This window comes from Lathyrus oleraceus, chromosome 3 (assembly GCF_024323335.1).
Source record: "Lathyrus oleraceus cultivar Zhongwan6 chromosome 3, CAAS_Psat_ZW6_1.0, whole genome shotgun sequence".
Taxonomy (NCBI): Eukaryota; Viridiplantae; Streptophyta; class Magnoliopsida; order Fabales; family Fabaceae; genus Lathyrus; species Lathyrus oleraceus.
Window position 1 is genome coordinate 518492623 of NC_066581.1, and position 20282 is coordinate 518512904.

A 20282-nucleotide genomic window follows, 5' to 3' on the forward strand; every position below is an offset into this window, starting at 1 on the left:
AAAGAAAGGGAAATAACAATGAAAAGGGAAAGATAACATACTTGAAAAAGGGAAGGAAACTAAAATGAAACATTGTCCCCAATGTTTCAAAGAAAACAAAAGAAATAGAAAAAGAAAAGGAAACTAAAATCAATGCTGCCTGCCGCCTCTGGTTCTTGGACCTGGTGATCGTTGATGTACTTCTAAGTCGCCAAACCTGCTGAGCAACTCAGCGAACCGCTGATCGGTTATTGCATTCCTCGCTTCCTGTTGTTGTTGCATCTGGCGCATCATCTGCATCACTTCGAGATTCTGCGCTTGCATACCATCGATAGCATCCATGATGTCGTCGTTGGTTGCTGGCCTTCTTCGTCGACGACGTCGTGAGGATGGACCAGCTGCATTATCGGAAGGGTTGAGCGGGACTGATTGTTGTGCAGGAACCTGATCACCTTGCTCCATTTCTGCAAACTCGTCTGAAGGCGGGTTTGCTTGTGTAGGTTCGGTAGCTTTGGGAGCATTCAGATCATAGATGTGGCGGTTGGGATTGGTGACACCTGTTAGGGCAATATTGGGTAAAACAACACTTGGGACTTCCTGGTTGTTCACCATAAGGTAATACCCTCCGCCTACCCTGTTTTTGATTAGGCGGCTGGACCGACAGTAGCTTATATCCATCAATAGGGGTGGGAGAGATTGTAAATTCTGAAGTCGATCCCCAAGATTTAAGCCAAGTGCTATGGTGGTGATTAATCCACCAATTACAAAAGGTTGACGGCCTCTAGCACATAGGGTGTCGATATGATGAAATAGGAAGGAGGCAGCGTTTACCTGTGTATCTGCTGCAAAGACGCAGTGGAGGAAAAATAATTCCTTGGCGTTGACTTTGCTGTTGTTCGGTCGACCAAAAATAGTGTTTTGCAGGATGCGAATGAAGTACCGGATGGTTGGGTTATGTATATGCGAAGCAAGTAATACATCCCAATTGTTGGTTTCCACACCGAAAATTTTTCTAAAGAGGTCGAAGGCGTTTATATGCCACTGGGAGTTCGGAGGTATCCTAGGGTGGACTTGACCTTCTACAGGGAATTGTAGCATGGTGCTCAATTGGTTTTGGGATAGGGAGTACTCGGTGTTAAACATACGGAAGGTTGCGGTACCGGTTAAGTACTCGTCTTCACCGGTATGAGTGTTGTACGAATAAGAACTTAAAAATTCTAAGGTGAGAGCGGGGTAGGTAGGTTGATTATGAGCGCAAAGAAAGGTTAAATCAGCGAGGCGGAGCATCCATTCTATACCTTGAAGTAATCATAATTCTTGTAAACAATTTAAATCAGGATACCTGGTGGATTGGACGTCTCGCTGTTGGAAATGCTCAAACTGCTCCCTTTGATAATTTTCATCTTCGGATCGAAAAATGATATTTCCGAAATCTTGGTTTCCCGCCATACCGATAAGGGGTTTGAAAGAGGTAATAAGGAGAGAAGGGAAATGAAATTGATTTTATAGAATGGTTTGTGGTGTATGAAGAAAGGTGTGGTGGGTATTTATAGGAAAAGATTTGGAAGTTGGAAAGGGAGTGGTTGAAAAGTAAATAAATGTGGGTAAATGTGAATAAATGGGGAAGGTAAAAAGTGGATGGTGTAACGGTCGTCTCTCCAACGGTTAGTAACGTTCACATAGTCTGTAGGTGTCACGCTCGTGACAGGGGTGTTACAGGCGTCACAGGCACTTGGTGTGACGACCGTAATGGATTGTGTGACGCTCGTCACACAGTCATTCTTGCAACGTACCTTGTTTTTATCATTATATTTTATTGTTGTTATTTTGTTATGCATATGTTTATTTTATTTTGCTATTGTGATATTTTTAATTTGCCTTGCATGCTATTCTACTTTCATACTATGTATATATCTTTAATAAGTTATGTGGGTAGCAACAGTAGAGAGCATTATTGATAGATATTGCATAAGTCATAATAAAGTAAAATAAATCAATAGCTTCATAAAATAATCATAATGTAACATTGGAAGACAAAAGCAAACATGCGAAAGAAAAACAAATACTAAAATAATTTGAAACAAAAATTAATGAATAACCTAAACTAAAACTAAGTAACTAAGAAAAACAACATCTATCCATCTGCATGATCTCTGGCCAGAGGAGCAAAGGAGTTAACACGGTTTAGCAACTCATGGAACTGATTTGTCATACTGTTCATGTATCCCAGAAATTCTTGTCCCATGTTAGCTAACTCTTCTCTGAGGGCGTCCTGTTCTGACATCAAAGCCTGAATGGTGGTGTTATAATTTGCTCCGGGCATATGATGTCTAAGATCGGGTATTGCCGATTCTTCGGTCGGGACAGGTTGAGGAGGAGGATCAATATCATAATAACCAGATGGTGTCTGAGGGTCAGATTCAGCATAAGGGATCTGGTCGTCACAAATCTCATAGTCCTGGATGGATTCAGTAGATCTAGTAGGAGAGGGTATTCCGTTCAGGTTGTAGAGCCAGTTATTGCGGTTATGAACACTAGTCCTTGGGCTAGGCAAGGTGAATAGGCAAAGAACTTGGTTGTTAATTATAAGCTCAAACTCTTCAGACCCTAGGTTTTCTATAAACATAGTGTTGAAGAGGAGGGGTATACTCATAGTCGCAATGCCACAAAAAAGGCTTAAGTCAAGCATAGGTTGACGTAATCCGATAGCATTACCAATCATGGTTATCAAGCCGCCTATTTGAATTGGTGCTCGTTCATCTTGGATAAGGTGGTCAAAATTGGCCAACATAAAAGTGGCACCGTTTACTGGACGGTTCTGGGAAGCACAAAATATGATGAAGAGTTCATCACGTGAAACTGAGGTACTGTTTGACTTCTTCCCAAATAAGGTGTGGGTCAGGATCTTATGGAAATAACGAAAGGTCGGGTTATGTATGTTTCCAGAAAGAAACTCATGTTCCTCGGGATCGTCATTTCCAGTCAAGCTTCCCCAAAAGTGTTCAAGTTCTCTATATTCAAAAAGTTCTTCTTGGCTCACTGTGAATGTATCAAAAGAGGTAGGGAAACCTAAAAGGTTGGTAAAGTCTTGAATGTTAAATTGATACTCCATGTTGAACATTCTGAACTGGATGAAACCTCTGCTTATTCCTTTTCCATGGCTGGGTAGATAGATCAGAGAGCTAAGGAATTCTAGAGTCAGTCTCCGGTAAGTGACGAATTGTCTACGGATAGGAGTGGTTTCCCACCCTATTTGACTCAGCAAATACAAGACACTCTCTCTTAGTCCAAGGGCAGTCATTGCCCAATCATCAACATACAAACTAGGTAGCATCTCTCTCTCTGCTAGTTCCTCAAACTTTTGTTTCTGAGCTTTCCCTCTGAATTTGATACCCATACGATCAATTTGTCCCATCAGGTTAGTGTTAGCTAGAGAAAAGAAAAACAAGAGTTTTAGTCAGGATTTGGCCAAATGCCGAAAGAAGAAAAGAATAAAAATTTTATAAGTTAAAAATAAATTAAGAATGAATACTAAATAAAATTTAGAAGAATAATTAAAGAAGAAATAAAAATAAAGATAAAGAAAATTTTGTGGGTTGTCTATCACTAAGCGCTTTGTTTAATGTCGCAAGCTCGACATAAACACTATCAAATATAATCTATAAAATTTGGGGGCACTACGTCTAAGTGCAGGACTTGTGAATCTTCAATGTTCTCTGCATGATGATAATGTTTTAGACGCTGCCCGTTTACGATAAACGGTTCAATGGATTTTCCTTTAATTTCCACCGCTCCACTGGGAAAAACATTGGTGACTTGGAAAGGACCTGACCATCTAGATCGTAGTTTTCCCGAGAATAACTTTAGCCTAGAGTTGAATAACAGGACTGTATCGCCTTGTTTGAAGATTTTCCTTGATATGCACTTGTCATGCCATTGTTTTGTTCTTTCTTTGTAGATTCTGGCATTTTCGTAAGCGTCTCGTCTGAGTTCCTCTAATTCGTTTATATCAAGGATTCGCTTTTCACCGGCGGCCTTATAGTTTAAATTTAGATTTTTAATAGTCCAGTAGGCCTTATGTTCTAATTCTACCGGGAGGTGGCAGGATTTTCCATAAATAAGCTTAAATGGGGTTGTCCCTATGGGAGTTTTGTAAGCGGTTCGATACGCCCATAAAGCTTCTGGTAGTTTCAATGACCAGTCTTTCCTTGAGGTGGCGACTGTTTTTTCTAATATTCGCTTGATTTCTCTGTTAGACACTTCCACTTGCCCACTGGTTTGAGGGTGGTAAGGTGTCGCTACTCTATGCCTTACGCCATACTTAAACAGTAGTTTTTCGAGTACCTTAGATATGAAATGCGATCCACCATCACCGACTACTATTCTTGGGACACCAAATCTTGGAAATATTATATTCTTAAAGAGTCTAGTTACTACTCGTGTGTCGTTTGTTCGAGAAGCTATAACTTCAATCCATTTTGATACGTAGTCAACCGCTACGAGTATGTACTTGTTACCGAAAGAAGGTGGAAAAGGTCTCATGAAATCTATCCCCCACACGTCGAAAATCTCTACTTCCAAAATGCCCTTTTGTGGCATCTCGTCACGTCTAGATATGTTTCCCGTGTGTTGACATCTATCACATTTCTTGATAGCCGCATGCACATCCTTCCATATGTTTGGCCAATAAAGACCGGCTTGTAGGATTTTGGAGCAGGACTTGGATGTACTTGCATGTCCACCATAAGGAGCGGAGTGACAGTGTTGGATTATATTTTCTACCTCTTCTTCAGGTATACACCGACGGAAAATACCATCGGGGCCTCTTTTGAAAAGTAAAGGGTCATCCCAGTAATAGTGTTTTATGTCATAGAAGAATCGTTTCTTTTGCTGGTAGGATAAAGTAGGTGGAACTATTCCGGCAGCTAAATAATTGACGAGATCAGTGTACCATGGTGTAACACATATAGCTAAGGTGGTTTCTACCTGTTTATCAGCTTTATTTTCTTCCAAAGTAGCTATAAGTTTATCGTACGAGAAATCATCGTTGATCGATGTTGTTTTCGGTTCCAGGTTTTCAAGTCTGGAGAGGTGATCTGCTACTACGTTTTCAGTTCCTTTTTTATCTTTGATTTCCAGATCGAACTCTTGTAGCAATAGGATCCACCTTAGGAGTCTAGGTTTAGCATCCTTTTTTGTTAAGAGGTACTTGATAGCAGCGTGGTCGGTGTAAACGATTATTTTAGCTCCGACCAAGTAAGAACGAAACTTATCTAGTGCAAACACCACTGCTAAGAGTTCTTTCTCGGTTGTGGCGTAATTCATTTGTGCTTCATCTAGAGTTCTACTTGTGTAATATATGACGTGAAGCTTTTTATCCTTTCGTTGTCCTAAAACATCGCCCACGGTGTAATCACTGGCATCACACATTATTTCGAATGGTTCATTCCAATCTAGTGTCTGCATTATGGGTGCGGAGATCAATGCTTGTTTAAGCGTTTGGAATGCTTCTAAACATTTATTGTCGAAGATGAATTCAGCATCCTTCATCAATAGTCCGGTCAAAGGTTTAGTTATTTTAGAGAAGTCTTTAATGAATCGTCGGTAAAAACCGGCATGTCCTAAGAAGCTTCGTACTTCTCTCATAGTTTTCGGAGGTTGAAGGTTTTCGATTACCTCTATTTTGGCTTTGTCTACTTCAATTCCTCTATTTGAGATGATGTGTCCTAAAACAATTCCTTCTTGTACCATAAAGTGACATTTTTCCCAATTAAGTACTAGGCTTACTTTTACACATCGTTCTAGAACTCTTTCTAGGTTTTCAAGACATTCTTCAAAGCTTTGTCCGCATACGGAAAAGTCGTCCATAAATACTTCCATGATATTTTCGAGAAAATCGGCGAATATTGCCATCATGCACCTTTGGAAGGTTGCAGGAGCATTGCACAAGCCAAACGGCATTCGTCTATAAGCGAAAGTGCCAAAAGGACACGTGAATGTTGTCTTTTCTTGGTCATCAGGATAAATTGGTATTTGAAAGAAGCCTGAGTAACCGTCTAGATAGCAGAAATGAGAATGTTTTGCTAATCGTTCTAACATCTGGTCAATGAATGGTAAAGGGAAATGATCTTTTTGGGTTGCTTTGTTTAGTTTCCTATAGTCAATGCAAATTCTCCATCCCGATTCGATTCGTTTGGTTATAGTTTCTCCTTTTTCATTTTCGATAACTGTTATACCTCCTTTCTTTGGTACTACGTGTACAGGACTAACCCATTTGCTATCAGATATAGGATATATGATACCTGCCTCTAATAACTTGGTTACTTCCTTCTTCACTACCTCACTCAGGATCGGGTTTAGTCTCCTCTGATGTTCCCTAGAAGTTTTACAGTCTTCTTCTAGCATGATGTGGTGCATACAAATAGAAGGACTTATTCCTTTAAGATCGGTGATGTTGTACCCTAGTGCGGTTGGATATTTTCTTAAGATATGTAGGAGTTTTTCGATTTCGAGCTTTCCCAGGTCTGCATTAACTATCACTGGTTGTTCAAGTTCTAAGTCTAGGAATTCATATCTCAGATTTTTGGGAAGTGTTTTCAAGTCTAGGGTTGGTTTCTTAAGGCATTGCGTAGGGTCCGGTGTTATTGCTAAACATTGGTTGAGTTTGTCTTCCACAAGATAGTCAGACAATTTGTCATTTTCTAACTCTGTTTCTTTTATGCATTCATTGATGATATCCATGAAGTAACATGTATCTTCTATTGCAGGTGCTTTCAAAAATTGGGAAAGAATGAACTCAATTTTCTCTTCTCCTACTTCGAAGGTGAGTCGTCCTCGTTTTACGTCTATGATCGCACCGGCAGTTGCTAAGAATGGTCTTCCCAATATAATGGGTGTAACTTCATCTTCTCTAATGTCCATAATTATAAAATCGGTTGGAATGTAGAATTGACCTATGCGCACGGGAACGTTTTCAAGAATTCCTACAGGATATCTAACAGAACGATCTGCTAGTTGCACAGACATTTTAGTTGGTCTTAATTCTCCCATTTCAAGTCTCTTGCATATGGATAAAGGCATAACACTAATACCGGCTCCTAAATCGCATAAGGCTTTATCTATGACAAATTTTCCTATGTGACAGGGTATAGAGAAACTACCTGGATCTTTAAGTTTAGGAGGCATATTCTGGATTATAGCGCTACATTCAGCAGTGAGTGTAACAGTTTCGCTATCTTCAAGTTTCCTTTTATTAGAAAGAATTTCTTTTAAGAACTTAGCATATGAGGGCATCTGCGTAATAGCTTCTGTAAACGGAATTGTGACGTTTAATAGTTTCAGTAGGTCAACAAATTTTTTAAATTGGCCCGCATCTTTGGTTTTAATAAGCCTTTGAGGGTAAGGGATAGGTGGTTTATAAGGTGGTGGGGGTACATAAGGTTCTTTCTTTTCTACGGTTTCCTTATTACTCTCTTCCTTTTCCTTAGGTGTACTTTCTTCCTCAGTTGACTTTTTAGAGTTTTGGTTTTCAGTTCTTGGATCTACTGGTCCTTCCACTTCCGTTCCACTTCTTAATATGATTGCATGAGCGTGGCTTTTCGGGTTAGGTTGGGGTTGTCCAGGAAATGTACCAATTGGGGCAGCAGTAGGCGCTTGTTGTTGAGCTACTTGTGATATTTGTGTTTCCAGCATTTTGTTATGGGTAGCCAAGGCATCTACTTTACTTGCTAGTTGTTTGATTTGTTCACTAGTGTGTATATTCTGGTTTAAGAAATCTTTATTGGTTTGCTGTTGAGAAGCTATGAAGTTCTCCATCATTATTTCCAAGTTGGATTTCCTAGGAACATTATTGTTAGGTGTAGATGGGGTCGGCTTTTGATATCCAGGAGGTATAGCTGGGGCTTGATTTGGAGCTTGTCCTGGTGCGTATAAAGCATTATTATTCTTATATGAAAAATTAGGATGATTCTTCCAGTTTGAGTTATAGGTGTGCGAGTAGGGATTTCCTTGAGCATAATTCACTTGTTCTGCTTGGATTGCTGTTAGGAGTTGACAATCTGCAGGAGTGTGACCTTGGATTCCACAGACTTCGCAATTCTGAGTTGCGGCAACCACGGTGGTTGGAGGTGATACATTCAAACTTTCAATTTTCTGGGCAAGGGCTTCCACTTTTGCATTAACATGATCAAGGCTACTTATCTCGTACATGCCACTTTTCGTTTGAGGTTTCTCTACCATTGCTCGGTCGCTTCCCCACTGATAATGGTTTTGGGCCATGCTTTTGATAAGTTGATAAGCGTCAGCGTAAGGTTTATCCATAAGCGCACCACCTGCGGCGGCGTCTATTGTTAACCTTGTGTTGTATAAGAGACCATTATAGAAGGTATGAATTACTAACCAGTCCTCTAAACCATGGTGTGGACAAAGTCTCATCATGTCCTTGTATCTTTCCCATGCTTCGAAAAGAGACTCGTTATCTTTCTGTTTAAATCCATTTATCTGGGCTCTCAACATAGCTGTTTTGCTCGGAGGAAAATATCGGGCAAGGAAGACTTTCTTCAACTCATTCCATGTTGTGACTGAGTTGGAAGGAAGAGACTGAAGCCATCTTCTAGCTTTATCTCTTAATGAGAAAGGAAAACGACGAAGTCGAATTGCCTCTGAAGTGACACCATTAGCTTTAACAGTATCAGCGTATTGGACAAATACGGATAAATGAAGGTTTGGATCCTCGGTGGGATTTCCAGAGAATTGATTCTGTTGCACTGCCTGTAGCAGCGAAGGCTTAAGTTCGAAGTTGTTTGCTTCGATTGCGGGTGGAGCAATACTCGAATGCGGCTCATCTTGCGATGGAGCGGCATAATCTCGAAGAGCACGAGCTGGTTCTGCCATCTCGGGTATCGGTGAAGGAAGAAGATTTTTGAGATCAGGAATTTCAATAGGAGGGAGATTGTTTTCAGCACGATATTCCCGAATTCATCGTAAGACTCGGAGATATAGTTCGATGTCGTTGATTCATAAGTAAAACGGCTCGCCTTGTGAGCGAGTGTGTGGCATACAAATCAACGAAAGAAGAAGAAATAAAAATTGCCTTAGTCTCTACAGCATAACAGAAGAGTTACGATATCGACTAAATAAAAGTCCCCGGCAACGACGCCAAAAATTTGATCGCGACTTTATGAGTCGATTGGGGTACTAACTGCAAGTGCACAGTTCTATCGCGTAGTTTTAAAAGATATCGATCCCACCGGGACTTATGAATCGATATACCGTTTTCTAAGGTTACTTCGTAAAGCTAAGGCGGATGATACTTTGATTGTTTGGGGGAAAAGTTAAAACTAAAATAAGATCTAGGTTAAATATCAATTAAGCGGATATCGGTATGTAGTTCGTCGTAATTAGGGAATCAAGTCTTTGTTGGTTTCTTGGTTTTAAAATAAATCTTTTCAGTGGACACCATTGATTAAAAGTCTTCTCTCAAACTCTCGCTCTGTTGAATAGACCATGACTTTAAATTAACGTAGCTGTCACTTATTAGTTAAGTCCAAAATCACTTTTTGAAAACAATAGAATCTATAGAAACTCTTTTTAAGAAAATACTAATCGTTTAAACACCCTCGTCTCAAACTCTCGCTCTGTTGACTTAGATTATATAATTAAATTCAAATGCTTAACTCTCGTCCTCACATTTAACTTTTAAAAATACTTTTTGAAAAAGATTAGAATTTAATTAACTCTAAAAATTGCTTTCGCCCTGATCTAGAATTAATGTCCAATTTACACTGTCCAGTTAAAAACTCAAACTTTCGTTCTATTGATTTTAACTTCTTTAGTCTTTTACTCTCGTACAAAACCTAGGTATTAAACTTGTAAATTGAGACCATAAAAAGAGTGATTTTATTTTTAAACGTAATTAAACCAACTTAGTTTTGATTCCTTCATTCCGCTTACTTTACATACCGATACCTAAATAAATTAGCCGGACATGCTAAACAGATCTAAACAATCATCATGCTTAAATAAATCCATCTCAGGCAAACAATATAAATAAACAATAATGCAGGGCATATATAAATTCAAACAATAATTAAAGAACCTGAATAATTAATGGCAATCTTGAACACTCCACCACAGACCGGTTGGATTTGTTCTTGAATTCTTCAATCGGACAGGAAAATAAAAAGTGAAGGAATAAAAATCTAGGATCTAACGTAAGGTCAGATCCAGTAAAAGATACACAATAGTTTCGGGTGTAGAAACTATTGTGTGAAAAATTAATTAAGTGCTGAAAGATTAACTGGAAAAGAAAATAAAAATTGCAAATAAAGGTAGAATGCTGAAAAAAATAGAAAGTAGTAAAAATAAAGTTATGCCAAAAACTGGGAAAAAATTTGAACTCTTTAGGGTTCCATAATTGTCCTATTTATACTAATCCACTTTTTTAACCGTTTCCAAAAGTGCCTTGCGTAATTGGTCTTCACGTTTCCGGAGTCAAGCGGAAGAATAGGCATCAACGTGCCTCTGTTGCATTTCTGAAGCCAAAAATATAGGAGAATGGTGTGACGTCCGTCACACCATGTGTTACGCTCGTAACACAAGGCAGTAGGGCGTGACGCTCGTCACACCTTGTGTGGCGCTCGTCACAGGCTCAGCGCCCATGGCTTGTAGTTTTGGGTTGGGCTTTAGTGGAATTGCTTCTCTTCATTCCTTTTTGCACCTCCTTTTCTTCCTTTTTCACTTATGCTTCAAATAAGCTACTTGAGATAAATAGCAGGAAAAATACCCAGTAGTATCGAATAAAATGAAATAAATTGAAGCGAATAATAATATAATTTAATTAAATCGAGTCCAAAAATGTGATATTATTTCATGTTATCAGTTGTAAATCCTTTTTCCTCCCTTTTTGCAGAGTAACTATTTTTTTGCTCATCTTTAATTGGTGACAGTTATCTTCATCCAATATTCGGTGACGATATCCCCTCATCTGCTTGGATAATTGCCCTGATTACGCAATTTATCCCCAGCGGGTCATCCCTCGTCTACCTTGTTGTTGTTGGTAACAATTATTTCTCCCCTGAATTGGTCATCATTATATACCTAGTTTCGGTATCCCGGTGCCTTTTCTTTTCGGTCGATTTATCCTTTATTAACCCAGTAACCGGTTGTGGATAATCGTCCATGCGAGTATATTATCTATGTTCTGACGGTAATAGATAGTATATCTCATGCACTCTCGGGTCTGAAGCCTTTTGTTCTTCCCCAGTTGAGTAAGAGTTGTATCCCCTTTGTGGAGTCGAATATCCATCCTGTAATCGAGTTTGCTTTTAGCCCTCTTTTGGATGATGAGTGTTTTGGGAATATTCCCCAATTCACGCCTTGGTTGGTCACCTATTATATGCCCAGTAACTGGTATCCCTGGTGTTCCTTCCTCTCTGCTCCCTATTATGACTTTTTGTCCCCTGTGGAGTCAGAATCCCTGAGTTGAAGTATACCTTTTAGGTTTTCCTTAGACGTTTTGAAGTTTTGATATCTCTCACCCTTATGCCGGTCTTGGATATTCATCTCTTCCTGAGCATGTTGTATCTCTCACCCTCATACCCGGCGTTCAGATCACATGTCTCCTTGAACTTATTACCCAGTAACCGGTAATACCTCGTCCCGCTGCTTCCCCAGGAGTGTCCTTGTGGACATCCCCAGCGAAGTCCCTTAGTGGATTGTTTTCATCCGGATTTTATCCGAAGTATCCGTTGTGGATAGTTTTTTGCTGTATTGGCATATTCCCCAATACATGCATCTTCGAGTCAGCTTGAGTCTTTCCATTGGATCTTTTCCCTTTGGAATTTTATTCCCCACGCTTTGAGTCGTGACCTGCTCGCGCATTTTTATCCCTTTTCTATCCCCAGGAGAGTCCCCAAGGTCTTGGTTCCATGGGGTGAATTGCTCATATGGATTATCAGTGGCTTCTGATTTCTTTGCTTTTGTGGACACATATCTCCACAGAGTGCTACCATTTTTCATACCTACATTTGCATCATGAGGTCTCTTAGGGACCAAAATTCGTCTCTTTGTTATTATTTAAGCCCATTCTACCCCGTCGAGAAGAAGATTTTAACCTTCACTTCTCCGGCTAGAATGACCTTAAATAGGGGCATCTGTAAGACCCCAATTTTGACCCTAAGATCCCTCATGGCATCATAACATTTCATTTGCATTGCCTCAGAGATCTTTAGCATCTTGGTTCCCTTTGCCTTCGGGTGGGACTCCTTGTGATTAGTTTGAGATCACCAAGCATGCTTGAATTATACATCATTGTTTCTCTTACTTTTGTTTACTAACCAAAAGCACAAAAATGTGTCACTAACATCTTTTGTTTGAAGCTTGAGTATCATCCAAGACACTTTGTGGGTTCTATTTAGATGATCAGTCAACACAAGGGAATGGCTTGAGATACTTCCAACAGGTTCAAATGGGGTCTATTCGTCAGTCAAAACGTTAATCTTGAAGGAGCAAAAGTTTGTTCATGAGCTGTCATGCTCGCTAGGCGAGCAGAATGGGTCGCCTAGCGAGTCCCAAGAAAGGCCACCAAAATCACCTACGCTCAGAGGAATTTCTTGAACTGTCATGCTCGCTAGGCGAAACCCACGTGTTTAAAAAAAACGAAGAAAAAATAATAATAATAATAAAATAAAAAAATAAATAAATAAATAAAATATAACAGAAATTTTTTGGACTTGGGCCTCTCTCATTTGAGCCCACAGGTCCACAAAAATCAGGTTATAAATTCAGAATTTCAGTGAAACAAAAGGAATTCTATTCCTATTACCCTGGCAGGAAAAAGATAGTGAGAGAAGAGGTAACATAGTTCAGAGCAACCTCCAGAGACTGAAGGGAACTAATTGGCAAAGAACCAATTCCCTCTCATATAAACCCTAAGAGTGCTTTGCAAACCCAACCGGGCAATTCAATTTCATTCGATCTCTCCAATCAGGTTTGCCTTATTCCCATTACTTTATGCTTTTAATTTGAATGCTCTGAATGTATGAGGTATTATGGGTGAATTTGATACCCTTTTGATGCATGTGTTTGACAAGAGGTTTAGGCCTCCTACCCTTGGTTGCTTTTTGTGAGCTTTTTGTGAATTTTAATGGCATGATTCATGTGGTTACATTTTGATTTGGGGGCAACTCTTGATTACCCTATCTTGTTTGCTCTAACCTATTTTGTGTTTGTTATGGTATTGTTTTCTCCTAAATCCGTCATATTACTCTAACCTGTTTGTTGAGTTTTTGTGAGGGCTCACATACTCTTGCAGGGATAGCTTGCTTGGTGTTCCACTTTATTTGTGGGGTACCACCTGGAGGTCTATTCTGATTACCTGTACTGACTCGCTTTCTTTGATGGTGTTTAGCTTGGAAGAGTCTTTGGGTTTCTTATTTATCTAATTGTTGTTACTTCGGATCTTTATCCGTACGGTAGATCTCTCGATCCCTTTACTTTTCCCGCATGTTACCGATTTCTTAGGTTCCGTATAGCCCCTCGTGGCATATCATTTAAGGTAGCACGGTTCCTTCATCTAGGATTGCCTTTTTGCATGAGCATCCCTAAACACCCCAAACTCATTGATTTTTCTTCTCCTAAGAACACGTTATCTCCTTCTACTACAGGCGAGTAAGTCTCCAAAGGTCGAGCATCCGGTAGATTGCGTAGTAACGTCGTTCACCCTAAAACACAACCCTTACCCCATAGGTGGTCGAACTACGTTTTGCTCTGATTTTCATCCCAGATGAGATACGTAGGCATAAGACGCGATGTCTTAGCGAGCACACTCCTCTTTAACCCGTAGTTAGTTGAACTACGTTTTGCTCTGATTTTCATCCCAGATGAGATACGTAGGCATAAGACGCGATGTCTTAGCGAGCACACTCCTCTTTAACCCATAGGTAGCCGAGCTACGAAGACTCTGATTCTCAGATTCAAATGAGATACGTATGCAGTGGATGCAACGTCTGTGCGAGTCATTTTCTTTTGACCCTTCTTTTAGTAAGTAGTACATTAGATAAACATACACGCTTTTCTCATCCCTTCAATCATGTTTGCACAAATAAATTTTCAAAAAAAAACAACAACCTTTGCAACAAATGTGAAAAGGGCTCCCTGGGAGTACCTAGGATGATTTGGGTGCCTAACACCTTCCCATTGCATAACCAACCCCCTTACCCAGATCTCTGACATTTTTACTAGTTTTTGATTCGATAAAACTTTATGGTTTTTGTTCGCTTTCTAACCATTCCTTTGGATAAATAGAAGTGCGGTGGTGACTCGACTTGTATGATTTACCTTGGATTTAGTCGATATCTCTAATGGTAACGAATACCCCGCTACAAATCCTACAAAGAATTGTGCCTGAGAAATGAAGAAGTCTGTAAACTGAGAGAAGATCAAAAGAAAACTATTGCTTAACTACAGGATGAGAAAGTGGAGCATCTCTCTATCATCTCTAATATGAAGGAGGAAGTTGTACTGCTCAATTCAAGAACTGACAATATGACTAAGTCTGTGAGAATGCTTAACAACACTCACCTTTGGAGATGGATCAAAAGGAGAAATAAAGGGGATTAGTAACATGGACTATCCAGGATTTCCTAGTCTAGATGATGTTCTATTTGTTAAAAGACTGACTGCTAATCTTATAAGTAATAGCTAACTCTGTGGCCAAGGTCTCAAGGTAAACTTCAATAAATCCGAATGTATGGTAACAAATTAGAAAGATAAAGCTATCATGAAAGGAGACAGATCAAAAGCTAACTGCTATCTGTGGACTCCTCAAGAAACCAATTGTCTCTCCACTTGCCTAATGTCAAAAGAAGAAGAGACTAAGTTGTGGCATCAAAAGCTTAGTCACTTACATCTGAAAGGTATGAAGAAGGTGATGTCAAAGGCAGCAGTCAGAGGAATTCCAAAACTAAAAATTGATGAAGGAAGAATCTGTGGTGAATGTTAAATTAGGAAACAAACAAAAATGTCCCACAAGAAGCTTCAACATCTGGCCACCTCAAAAATTCTGGAGCTACTTCATATGGACTTGATAAGACCTATGCAAGTGGAAAGTATAAAAGGAAAGAGGTATGCTTATGTAGTTGTTGATGACTTCTCTAAGTACACATGGGTGAACTTCATTAAAGAAAAGTCAGAAGTGTTTCAAGAACTCTATCAAAAGATTCAAAGAGAGAAGGATTGTGGCATTATCTGGATTAGAAGTGACCATGGGAAGGAATTTGAAAATAACAAGTTTGAGGAATTCTTCACCTCTGAAGGAATTAGTCATGAGTTCTCTTCATCCATCACCCCACAATAGAATGGTGTGGTTGAGCGTAAAAATAGAACCATTCAAGAATGTGCCAGAGTCATGCTTCATGCTAAGAAACTCCCATATCATTTTTTGGATGAAGCCATGAACACTGCCTGCTACATTCTTAATAGAATAACTATCAGATCTGGGAGTTCTACCATATTGTATAAACTATGGAAAGGAAGAAAGCCAACAGTGAAATATTTCCATGTATTTGGAAGTAAATGTTATATTCTGGCAGATCATGAGCAGAGGAGAAATATGGATCCTAAAAGTGATGAGGGAATCTTTCTAGGGTACTCTACAAACAACAAAGCTTACAGAGTCTTCAACTGCAAAACCAAGGTAATGATGGAATCCATAAACATTGTAGTGGAGGACTTAACTAACAAAGCTGATGTCACATATGATGTTGAAACATCAATGAATGATGTCCCAGAAGATGTTTCAGACACAAATACTAATACTGAACCTACAGAGAATAATTCAACTGACAAATGACCCTCCATCAAAATTCAGAAAGATCATCCTAAGGAGCTTATTATAGGAAATATAAATGAAGGAATCATCACTAGATCAAGGGAAGTTGTGTCAAATACTTGTTTTGTCTATAAATTTAAACCCAAGAATATCAAGGAAGCTTTGACTGATGAGTTATAGATTAATGCTATACAAGATGAACTTGGTCAATTCCAAAGGAATGAGGTGTGGGATTTGGTTCCTAGACCTGTACGAACAAATGTCATTGACACTAGATGGATGTACAAGAACAAGTTTTATGAACAAGGGGTTGTCACTAGAAACAAAGCCATACTTGTTGCTCAAGGATAGACCCAAGTGGAAGGAGTAGACTTTGATGAAACCTTTGCTCCAGTTGCTCGCTTGGAGTCTATCATATTGTTACTTGGAATGCCATGTCTGTTAAAGTTCAAATTGTTCCAAATGGATGTTAAAAGTGCCTTTCTAAATGGCTACTTAAGTAAAGATATGTATGTTGAACAACCAAAAGTATTTGTTGATCCTATATTCCCAAATCATGTGTATAAGTTAAAGAAGGCACTATATGGTTTAAAGAAAGCCCCAAGAGCATGGTATGAAAGGCTGACTGAGTTTCTCATCAATCATGGATATAGAAAGGGTGGAACTGATAAGACCCTCTTTGTCAAAGAAAAGGATGGAAAACTTATGATTGCTCAGATCTATGTGGATGCCATTGTATTTGGAGGGATGTCAGATGAGATGGTTCAATATTTTGTAAAATAAATGCAATCAGGGTTTGAAATGAGTTTGGTAGGAGAACTGACATACTTCCTTGAGCTCCAAGTAAAACAGATGGAAGACTCCATCTTTCTGTGTCAAAGCAAATATGCTAGGAGTATTATAAAGAAATTTTGTTTGGAGAATGCTAGTCACAAAAGAACTCCTGCACCTACCCACTTGAAGTTATCCAAAGATGAAAAAGGCTTAAGTGTTAACCAAAGCTTATATAGAAGTATGATTGACAACCTTCTATACCTGATAACAAGAAGACCAGATATAACTTTTGTTGTTGGTGCGTGTGCTAGATATCAATCTAAACCTAAAGTTAGTCACATCAATCAAGTAAAGAGGATTCTAAAGTGTGTGAATGGCACAAATGAGTATGGAATGTTGTACTCTCATGATCAAAACTCTATGTTAGTTGGATATTGTGATGTTGATTGGGCTGGAAATGTTGATGATAGGAAAAGCACATCTGGGGGATGTTTCTTCTTAGGAAACAATTTGGTTTCATGGTTCAGCAAGAAACAAAATTGCGTATCCCTATCCACTGCTGAAGCTGAATACATAGAAGCAGGAAGCGACTGCTCTCAACTAATGTGGATGAAACAAATGTTGACAGAATACAATGTCACACAAGATGTCATGACATTACTCTGTGACAACTTGAGTGCTATTAATATCTCTAAAAATCCTATTCAGCATAGTAGAACTAAACACATTGACATCAAACATCATTTTATCAGAGAACTTATTGAAGGCAAAGTCATAACACTTGAGCATGTCAGCACGGAGAATCAACTTGCAGATATTTTTACCAAAGCCTTGGATGCAAGCCAATTTTAAAAATTAAGAGGGATACTTGAGATTTGTGTTAATGAGCATTTATAGCAACTACAACTAATTAAGTCTGTCATACAAGAGCATATCTCTCATCATTACATTGGACACACATACCTAAACCCCTTACCTCATTGTGTACCCGTTTGGACAAAACCTCACTACCTTTTCCACTCAAACGCTTCACTCTCCTACAATCATATGGAATCTCTCTCTCTCTCTCTCTCTCTCTCTCTCTCTTAAAAACCTTTCCCTATTCCATCCGCCTTAAGTGTCTACCAACATGTCTCAACATTCTTCACCCACTCATATGCATGTTCCAGCTGAAACCAGTGGATCCTCCTCACCATCATCTAGGATAAATGCACCTTTTCAAATGATCAACCTGGAAAATCTTATTCTGGATGTTGCCCCTCTATCCACGGTTCATCCCCTTCCTTAGAAGAAAGCTACACCGCCTGTGTCTAAAGTTGTCAAGACTTTTGGTAAGTCTTAGGAACTCATAATCCCCGGTAAAGATAAGATCAATGTTGAAGAAGAATCTAGGCTTAAAGGGTCTGAACTTAGAAACCATAACATGCATGCTGACAAACCTATAAATCCCACGGAAGCCGAAAGAAGTGCAACTGATAAGGAACTTAGGAAGTTTGTTGCATATGTGTTGAGGGAAGTAAACTATGATGTTTTGCCAAATGTTCAAACATCTTTGGAAAAAGATCTAAGCCATGACAATGAGTCAAGGGAAAAAGCTGAAGAAAATGTTCTTGTTCATACTGCTCTTGAGAGAAGAAGTAAGAAGAAAGCTGAGCTTGTTGTCAATGTTGAAGAACTTGCCTCTGATGAAGAACCCCTTACAAACATTGTTACTCCAGTATTGCTAAGAGATCGTAGAGACGTAAAGGAAAGACTGTTGCTTTTAAAGATTTTCTCTCCAGGTAAGTGAAGAGAAAAGCTGATGGATTGAAAGGAACTCCTTCTAGAAGCTCCGCAGGAAAATCTCCTGTTGGACCCACTAGGTCTTGGAGTAAAGTTGTTACCCCTACTAGAAAGAGGAAAACTGTCTCCTCTAGTGAATATGAGTTTAATGTTGCATAGGATGTCCAAGAGCTCATGATCCTAGGTCCAAAGCTCCATTGGACAATGCTTTTTTGCATTATGTGAAGAATGCAGAAAGATGGAAGTATGTCATTCAGAGAAGGGTAGCCCTAGAAAGGGAATTGGGAAAAGATGCCCTTAAGTGTAAGGAGGTCATGGAACTGATAGAAGCTGCATGACTGATGAAGAATGTCACACACTTTGGACCCTGCTATGAAAACTTAGTAAAGGAATTTGTTGTGACTATCCCTGATGGATGCGAGGATATGAAGAATGATGACTATGGTAAAGTTTATGTGAGAGGAAATGTTGTAACATTCTCCCCAACTATGATCAATAAATTTCTAGGAAGAACAGATGATCCTCAACATGAACTGGAAGTCACTGATGATCAAGTGTGCAAAGGGATCACGTCCAAGCAGGTTAGACATTGGCCAAACAAAGGAAACTGTCTGCTGGTACATTGAGTGTAAAATATGCCATCCTGCATAGGATTGGTATTGCCAATTGGGTGCCCACTAATCACACCTCAACAATCTCTATTGGTCTGGGAAAATTCATTTATGTTGTTGGTACAAAAAGAGCATTTGACTTTGGAAAATACATTTTTGAACAAGTGTTGAAACAAGCCTTCTCTACTTCTGTAAAAATGCCCATTTGCTTTCCATCCCTCATCTATGGAATCATCCTAAATCAATACCCTGGTATTTTGCTTCCCATGGATAATGTGAAGAAAAGGGATTCTCCCTTGTCACTCCACTATAAACTCTTTGTAGGAACTTATGTCCTAGACATTGTTATGACATCTTCTCAGGCACCTGGCCCTGCCACCTCTGTAACACCCCAAAATTTGCCCTCCTCATTCATGCATTCATTTAGCATTTCATATTGCATTTCATCATGTCAATCAGAATTAGATCCAAAAAAAACAAAAAAACAAAAAAAAACAAAAAAAAAAACAAAAAAAAAACAAACAAAAAAACAAAAAAAAAATATAATTTTTTACAAAAAAAAATAATAATAATAATAATTTTTTACAAAAAAAAATATATATATATATATAATAAAAAAAAAATTTAATTAACTGCCTGATACAGGGAACAAACATTAGACACTGCGGTGACACCTGCAAAATAGAAGATCGAAAATCGCAACAATTCAGATCTAGCCAGAAGATCGAAGTAGATTCAGCCAGAGAATCAAAGGAAATAGATTCAGCCAGAGAATCGAAACGAAGGAGATCTAGCCAGAAGATCGAAGAAGATCTAGCCAGAAGATCAAAATCGTATCCAGCCCGAGTATCGAAATTAATATCCAACCAGAGGACTAAATTGAGTATAGGTTCAGCCAGAGGATCGAAACTCCAGATTCAGCCAGAGGATCGAAACTCCAGATTAAGCCAGAGGATCGGAAGAAAAATAAACAGCGCGGTGTATTTCCGCGTTTTTGTGGTATTCTTGGAGCACAAATTTTCGGTCTGTCTTTGGTATTCAATCACAGCTCACCCCGTTTGTCTGATAAGTTGTTCGCTTTCATCCTACTCGGGTTAGCTGATGTTTGAATAGGGGCAGCTGTAACACCCCAAAATTTGCCCTCCTCATTCATGCATTCATTTAGCATTTCATATTGCATTTCATCATGTCAATCAGAATTAGATCCAAAAAAAACAAAAAACAAAAAAAACAAAAAAAAAACAAAAAAAAAAATATAATTTTTTACAAAAAAAATAAAAATAATAATAATAATAAAAAGAAAAATT

General features: G+C 38.9%; 1 non-coding gene across 1 annotated transcript; it reads left to right on the top strand.

Annotated features, from left to right (window-relative positions):
• The first annotated feature begins 8386 nt into the window (after positions 1 to 8386).
• Positions 8387 to 8493, top strand: LOC127133051 (small nucleolar RNA R71). The gene has a single exon (XR_007807046.1). It is a non-coding gene; the product is annotated as a small nucleolar RNA R71 (small nucleolar RNA).
• The last annotated feature ends 11789 nt before the right edge of the window (positions 8494 to 20282 follow it).